The 9,035-nt window shown below is 45.0% G+C and overlaps 1 pseudogene; it reads right to left on the bottom strand.

Annotated features, from left to right (window-relative positions):
• Positions 1-696: 696 nt before the first annotated feature.
• On the bottom strand, positions 697-3,503 carry LOC116849464 (annotated as a pseudogene).
• Positions 3,504-9,035: the final 5,532 nt, after the last annotated feature.

Here is a 9,035-nt window from a genome sequence, read left to right as displayed (position 1 = left end):
GTGTGTAACTGAACGACGTGCATTTTCTTTCGTGTCCAAACGCACCGTGTCCAATTGAACTGTGTGTCAAATGCCGTGTCCATTTGCAACGTGTCCATTTGCAACGTGTCCAATTGTACTGTGTCCAAGTGCACCGCTCCCGAGCGAGCTTCCTCACGCGACGCGCAAAAGCTTATTTAGCGCTGGGGAGATACAGCTGGAAAGATACAGCTCGTATCTCCTTCCAGCGCTAGAACCGCGATTGTTGAGCTAATCATATTGGAACAAACGATATTTCTCACTTCGCGCTCAGCCGGGACATTTTATCCTCTTGTTTGAAAGTTACTTCTATCCGTCGCGCTTAAACGTCGCGCAAGAAATTTAAAATTGTTTCGTTCGCTCGCTTACAGTCTAGGGATTGGAGGGTTGGAAGGGGTGGAGGGGATGTGAATATGTGTAAGAACAAAATTGATTTAAAATGTTTTTATTTTTTACATTCGTCTTCGTTGCATATAAAAGTCTTTATTTTTAAAGTATAGCGCGTAAAATTTACATTCATCTTTTTGCAGGAGAAGTAAACAGGCGTGTATATTCCATATATTTCGCAGTTTTTACATTTTTCTTATATTTTACAGTTTTTACATTTTTCTTACCCTAGGAATAATATTAAAATCTTACGCTGCAAATAAGTAAAACAAAGGAGAGAGATATATATCGCTATTCGCTGGAGACGTAACCGTACGGTACGGAGTATCCGTTGTCGTTAAAACTACGTTTTAGTAATACAGGCATGCAGGACTTTGTCTCGTCTCTTGTGACAATGTCGTGAAATACGATACGCCGAATCGCGCTAAATTGCAGTTTTATCACGGTTTTATCCTCGCCCGTCTCTTCCCCCCTCTTTAACTTTTCGTCGGCTAGTAACAATGACTTAATGGAACTAAAATTAAGCACGCGAGAGTTTTCAAAATTCAGGGTTATTCCCTTCACTTTGCAAATTTCTCGCACGCGTCCTTCGTTCGTGCGAACGACGTAAGCGTAAAATTTAAGGCCAGCGGATACGAACGTCTCGATGTAGCTACTGGGGCCGTGACTCTCGAGTTCGTCCGTCATATCGCCTAAAAAATTTCCCGTACGCGACTCGTACTCGTCGGGATCACCGGTGCTCAAATATATACGAATCGGTATCGTAATATAACACGCGACGATCTAATTTTTCTAAATACGAATATAACTTTAATCAGACTCACGCCGTGGTGTAAGCGGCTATCGCGACGCTGGTCAGCGGAGACGGTGTGACGGCTTCTCACCTCATTCGCCACAAAACATATATCACTTCGTCGTTTACGGGCAACACATTTGTTATTTCGTGGTCCGGGCTCGTGAGCAGAGACGTGAAACTCTCCCACGTTCTAACGATCTCGGTATTCGGTAGATTGGCTCGTTGGCCGAATTTATTCCAGAAGGAGTTGACACAGAGCTTCGCGACCGAGCACAAGCCTGGATTTGAGGAGATATTCGCTCTATTGAGAACAATACCCTCGACTTTCTCGTATTTGCGCAGATATCGTTCCTTGCCGCCTTCGTCATTCGCGCATTCGTTCGGCCATCCATTGGCCTCTTGCTTCAACTGCAGAAAGCAGTTGATATACTCGGCGAACAATCCCCCCCCCCCGCCGCGTAACCGGATTTCGTAGCTCCATATTTCGCTCACGCACGTGACGCGATAACCTTTTTCAATAGCTTTGCGTAACTCGCAAGACACCCACGCGTCTTTGAATTCGCGATCGGCAGGGTCGTCGTGCGTACACGCGGTCTGAGAAAATGTCTCGCAGCAGCTGCGACAAAGCGCGAATAGCAATTTTCCGTTCACGCGATGAGGGAGTAGATCCGGATGGAAGAGATCGCGCGGCGCGAGTACCCTGCAACGTACGAGGTCTTCTACGGCGTCAAAGTTAAAATCGGGGCCTGCTCCGATCAAGGCGCAACATTCCTCACCCACGTAAATGTCCAGATGACCGAGCGGAAAAGCACCCGTCTTTAGCACATACAGGTACAAAGAATACACGTCCACGTAGCGTATCTTCTCCGTACCCGTAACTTCGTACCGCGTGACCGTTTTCTGTACGCCCGCCGTAGAACGCCTCGCGAGGTTCGAAAAGATTGTTTCTCAACATGGGATGATTCTCAACAAATTCGCGTATCTCGCGATTTTCGCGCAGCTCCCGATCGAAGATACACTCCCACTTTTCCGTAACGACGTTCCGTACCCCCGTTTTCTAAGACGACACGTCGTCGCGAGTATGCGCTCGTAACGCGCTTCGATCGTATCCTCGCGCGACACTATTGAGAGCGGTCTGTCGCGGTTCACGCGGAAATACTCGGGACATCCGTGCCAAAAACAGCCGTGAAACTGCAGCACGTGACGCTGCCGGGGATTCTCCGTCTTATAATATTCGTCGACGAGCGGGCCTTCCGATAAACGCTGTTCCCGAGCTCTCCCCGCGTGAATTATCGCGCGTCCGAGCTCACGCTCCATTAGCAATGACCATTGCAGCACATTGCGCGTTGACACCCCTATAACCGCCGAGCGGGATTATCCCAATCTCCTTCTCGCGCAAAAAGTTTTTGCGAAAAACTTTCTTACACGTGGAAGCGATAGTCGTGCATTCTTCGAACGAGCACACGTTTCCGCGGTCTAGGAAAATTTTTTGATAGGCCAGACACGCTCGTCGAAGAATATCTATGTCATTCCGGCAATAGCGCACTATCTCCTGTTGAAAATTAAACACCGCGTTTTTACCCGTCATTTCCGCATGCCATGTTAAAAATTGTTCGTTTTCGTCCGATTTCATTGTATCCGGAGAATAATAATCAATATCCGATAGCGACCCGATATAATTTTGATTTTTAATTGTGTTAAATAAATGCGGAAATACGCCTTTGGCGACGGAATCCTTCAACCCGAAAGTTTTCGGTAACGCCGACAACCGCATAGGCATGTAATTGGTGCTATCGAGAAATTTTGTCCATCCCACGGTTAGTAATACCATTTTTGTTCCGTTTAATATTACTTTCGGCTCGTCCGTCCTACCGCTCTCGACCAGGTAGCGTAGGATAAACTGCAAGTGGAACGCCCCCGTATTGTGCGCGATACAGATGAAGCACGAGAAACGCTTCGTCATTCTTTTTGCAAAATGGACGAATTGTTTTATTGGATCATCGCAAAATACAAGTTCATGCACTCCGCACCAACGACATCGCGACGCCATATCTTCCTCTCCCAGGCAAGATTCGCATGTTTGCTGCGCAACGCAGAGAGTAACTACGTGTGTTTTAACGTTCGCGCACCCTTCGAGCATTTCGTCTTGTCGCGTCTCGAAGTCGTAAAATATAAACGCGGCGCGGCCCTTCCGATCTGTTCTCGAATCGTCATTATCGTCGTTATCATCAGTCTCGTCGACATTTTTGAGTTCTTTCGCGTTGACCGATGTCGATACGCGACCCCCTCGAAGCAGCCGCATGACACAAGTGATTCAGCGATTTTGACGCGCAGCATATGCGACAATAAGCCGCGCCGCACGCGTATTTTGCGCCCGATCTTTTCAAACGCCCGCAATCGTTGCAAAATCTCACGGCGTCGCAAACACTCAACGGCGACTTGCCGGTATAAGATTTCGGCGAGCGATAACGTTCGAAACAGCTCTTGCCGTAAAACACGCGGTTACACGCGTCGCAGCCGATCAATCGCGCGTCTAGTTTCTCGCACGTCACGTTTCGGCGCATCGTTCCGAGGCATCGCGGACACGTATTTGAGCACCGATGACCCGTTTCACGACGGTAAACTTTGTTACAGGGAACGCAATAATATCTAGCCGCAATAATATAAAGCCGAGGCAGCTTTTAAATTTAAAATAAAAAGGCCTATAATGCCGTGAGCGCTCGTAATACATTATATTTAGTATATATTTGGTTATACGAGAACGAGAGGCTAGCGTCGAGCGTCCATCATACAACGGAGGGACTCCGCGTCCGAAACTCCTGAAATTATAAACGACAATCGCGATATTTTCTAGCGAGAGAAGCTGCTGAAAACACTCGATCTCCGGGATACCGCATCCTTTCTCGGGTATAACTATAGCGGCGTTTCTCGTTAATTCTTCCGCCAAACGTCTTTGCAACGCGGAATATAGGTGTCTTATATTTTCCCATTTTCTATATAGTTCGCCAGTATGTACTGTACCGCGTTCGCAATAAACGCGAGCCACGACGAGGGAGCGCGGGATACACATATTGTCCCGATTATTTATATTTAAAATCGAGCGTTTTACCACATCTTCGCGCGTTAATTTATTCGATTTTCCCTCTCGCCCCGAAGACATCCCGACATTGTACACCGTTATTAAAAAACGTTCCGCGATATCGTGATCGGCGCTCTGCGCTACCAAGCTTACGAGGCCCCAGATATCCTCGTGAGTCAAGTCTCGCACCGGGCGAAACGACAAGCCGGCCGGCCCGCGTGTTAAAGCCGTTGAGGTGAAAGACAGCCCCACGTAATCGCTCGCGTTAGCGGAATTAACGGCGTAAGAATAGATTTTGCGAAACGCGTTTTCTAAATGATTAGCGATGTCGGTGCCTTCGGCGGGTGGGAGAACCTTTATACTAGCCTCTTGTCCTAATATACGGAAATTCCTAAACCGCCGCGCGTTTAGGAATTTCTTCCCGTATTTCAATATAATTAAATTTAACATTACCGCGCTCGTGAGGAACTTCTTTTTCTTCTTCGTCTTCTTCTTCTTCTTCTTCTTCTTCCTCCATAAGCTCCTCTCGCGCCGGTTTCATTTCGGAGGAGAGAGCGCGTCCACGCCTCCTTGTTGTACTGTAAAAGAGTAATGCAAAATAATTAGAAACGCGAGTTCTGTAAAATATTTAATATTTTAAGCCATCTTATAACTTACGTTCGAATTTACTATTCCGGCGTTAAATTAAAATACGATAATTCCTGACTAGAACCCCATACCGAGAAATCGGGAAAAATTCGTAATTCCGGGGGAATTTCCGCATTATCCTCCCATAGTATTCTCTCCTATTCCTCTTCTTTTTCCGCGTCAGGAATATGCGGCATACAATTTTCCCCTTCGTCGGAATGGTGGCTAACCGGCGAGTAACTCGGTTCTAATTTCATTTACAATCATTTAGATTAAATTCGAACGTAAAATAAACTAAACGTAAATAAAAATAAACATCCAGAGAATTCCGCGTGGGTTCGCACGCAAAAGTTCTTACCTGATATTGCCGAAGAAAGCGGCTCTCGATAGCGGTGAACGTTTTCAGCATTGCCCTCGGCATTGTCGTCGTCTCGTTCCTCTCCTTCGTTACTTTTCTCGCCCCTGTCTTCGTCGACATTGACGTCATTGACGACGACGACGTTGCCATCATCGCCGTCGTCATCTTCGTCGTCGTCGTCGTTGCTGTCGACTCTATCACTGTCATCTCTGTGAACGCTATCGCTATCGTCGGTGTTGTCGTCATCCTCGTCATCGGCGTCACCGTCGTCGCCGTCGGCGTCGTCCACGCCGGCAGCGGCGGCGCCTAGCGTTTCGCTAGCGCCGGTATCATTTTCACTGTTTTCTAAAAGTAAAATTACATTTATATCGCATGAATCGATTTTAATATGACACTTTTGTTATTTTATAAATATTTATGCTGTCTTACGTGTGGGTTCAGCAACGACGACGACGGTCTCGTTCGCAAGCGTTTCCACGCTGCAGAAGCTGTCGGAATCCCATAGGTCGGTTTCCGATGTCTGAGCATTATTACAGCCTAAAAATTATTTTGGTGTTAGATAATTAGATAATTAGTTAATAATTTACCCGATAAAGCACCTTAAATCCGGTACTCCTCTCTTTCGATTTGTACTTACGCGAAGTCGCCTGATTCAGGTAAGGCGGTTCCTCCGCGAGGCGTTTACGACCCCGTGGAAAAAGTTCAAGCGCCTCCCCGCCTGCTACCGACGGCTACGAGACTCGGACTTATGAAACGATAAAAACAATAATTATTCTAAAAATTCGCGTAAATTACAAAGTTTTAGTTTTCGCTATAAAATTGATATGATTTAACTTACCCGTTGTAGGATATCGCGTCGGCGATAATGCCCCACACATCCTCGATGTTCTCCTCAAAATCTCGTCGAAATATCAGAATTTCTCTGATTATTTTCATTAATTTCGGATCACCCCGAAATTTCTCGCACTTGCACAAAAGCGCTAGCAGCGTGCTGCTACAAGCGCATGCGAAAGAATAAAATAAAATATAATTTTCCGCATCATCGGCGGAAATATGCGTCAAATATCGAACGCTATCGATATTCGCGTCGGCGTTTGAAGCCGTAACGATGAACTCGCGCACTAATGTATCCACTCGCGACATTGTAATGTGTCTCACGGCGGAAAACTGAAACGGTAGAAAATGCGAAACCGGAGTTTTCTCCTCGCATATATACCCTCAAAATCTTACTCCTCTCTCTCTCCTAGGGCAAAACGGTTCTCCCAAGAAAGAAGGACGGATTTTTTAAATTTATTAGGGTTTATCGTCGAAAACACGCTTGGTAAATAACGAGGTAAAGAGTAAGAGCCGACGGATTAAGTGTTTTCAAAGTTGTTTTTCTACCGGACGTGCGAGAATGCGTGGTCATTCGCCAACAAAAGAATGATACGACGCGTATGTAGCGATGCACTTCCTCTAGGAAAATCGTTCTTTTTGTCAAAAGCGAATTCCGACCGTATCTTTGACAGTAATCCTCGCGCTGACTCAGAAGACGCTGGCTGAAATACCGTTGGCTATTTTTCGCTTGTGCCGGCTATTACAATAGTCGGCAAATTCACGACATATTCCAAATATGCATATTTATATCTCGCTCCTTTTTATACGCTCCGCTTCATTAGAACATGAGAACACTTGTTTTTTGGCGCGTGTCTTTCGCCTCAGACGACACATGGCGGCTGTACGGCGCCTGCATGTGCGCCTGCCCGGCTTGCTTTTTTTTTCAAACCTGAACCCGGAAAACGTGCCGAAACAATCAGGTACGTGGAAAAGCCTGAGATAAAAACGCGAGTGCCTAAACATACAAAAAGGAGAGCTTAGAAGCGACCGTTATAGAATATTATCGTCAGTTACGGCAAGCCGTTGCGTTTAAAAAAAAGAAAATGCAGTGAGATGAAGATAAGCCTAAGAGAAGTGACGCCGTGATGCCTAACATTCAAAGGACGCGGAATATCCAGTATAAAATATTATCGTTGTTCGCGATAAACTAGCACGCTTAAAGCCCCCTGCATTTGTCCCCCCAACGTTAGAAAATTCCAGAAAAACACTTCCTAGAAAAGCGCTCCAAAAAAGCGTAACTGAAAAATGTTATTAAATAAACATTTTTGGTACGCGTATACTACCCTCTTTATGCATTTTTCGCACTCTTGAGACCCTATAAAACCGCTCTTGATCGCTCGCGGGTTTCATACAGTCAGTAGTGCTCCGATAGTCACGTTTCGCTGTTACGAAAAGTCGACGTTTGTTAAAATTATTCACGGGTTATTCGAGGAGCGAGTCGTGAGAAATATAATGGCCGCTAACAAACAGAATATCGAGAAGGACGGATGTAATAACACCCGCAGTGACATCACAAGTGGCCGAAACTTTAATCGAAAGAGTAACATGTTACTGTCTACAACATACGCTTTAAACAATTCGGATACGAAGAGGGTGCAAGTGGGTCTGCAAGCAAACGACGCCGGGAGGTACGAAGCGACGATAAAACTAAGTAGGTATATAAGGGGGGTTCTAACTCAGGTCCTTTGAGGGGGGGTGCGGGGCGAGGGGAACTGAGGGCGCGGGGGCTGACGTCACGCGGGAGAGGGGACTTACCGACATTTCTTTTTTACCGACATATTACCGGTATTTTTACCAACATATTTATTTTTTACCAACGTATATATTTTTACCAACATATTTATATTTACCAACATATTTTTTTTTACCAACATATTATTACCGACATAATTGGTAATTTTTATTGACCCTGCGATCTGTTTTTACCGACATATCTTTCCACATATTTTTTTTTAACATAATATCGATATAATTGACCGTTTCATCAATCCTCCCCGACGTGTTCGCGGCCTTTCCCCCCCCCTTCCTGTTGGCAGCGGTTCGAGAGCGGGCCGCGCCACCCACTCGCCTTTCTCCCCTTTTCCGGCGCGCCTAGAATATTCTCGAATATTCCAGAAAGATCTTTTGAGGAGAACATTCGGTCTCGAAAAAGAAATTTTATCTAATGCATAGAGATACTTTAATGGGTAGAGACATCCTTTTAGTTTTTATCTTCAACAGCCCCTCCGAAAAAAAGAATTTTAACGCTAATGTATGAGATTATCACATACCTACACAGATATTTCTTTTTTCAAAGGTAGGAATGGGAGTAAAAAGAGAGATATACTTTTCTAATAACGTAATATATTTTTTCAGAGTGTCATTTCACTTTTTCATAGCCTCATACATAATATTTTTCAAGGTGCACGCTAGCAACTCGCAATCAACGAGCGACTCACAGTCATAGTCGTTGCTTTCACATATCGCTTTTGTTGCATGATATATTTCAGTAATGTCCTTCTCTCGAAGAACATTTACAAAACTTCGAAATTTTACACTAACGAGATGCGTATTTTCAGACAACCATACATACATATGATCGATGCAATTTTCATAAGTAAATAATGTGTTCATAGTAGCAGGTTTCAAATATAAAGACTTATTAGATAATATAAGTTTAATAATTTTGGAATCGCGCATCTTACAAAATTCCACTACCAAATCTTGAATCGACAGCGGAAATGGTTTGTCAGTTTGCAGAAGCCGTTGGATGTCGAGACGTTTTTCCATCAGCTTCCTCCAAGTTTCTGTAGGTAATATTAATTGATTACCGCAATTGTCACCGATGATTATTTCCACGGTAGGCACAGGTCCTACGTTGATCCCAATCTCCAAATATTTATACGACGTTGCAG

The sequence above is a fragment of the Odontomachus brunneus genome, unplaced genomic scaffold (assembly GCF_010583005.1).
Source record: "Odontomachus brunneus isolate Ranch 3 - 2012 unplaced genomic scaffold, Obru_v1 Obru_scaffold_116, whole genome shotgun sequence".
Taxonomy (NCBI): Eukaryota; Metazoa; Arthropoda; class Insecta; order Hymenoptera; family Formicidae; genus Odontomachus; species Odontomachus brunneus.
This window is presented reverse-complemented; position numbering and strand designations above follow the sequence as displayed.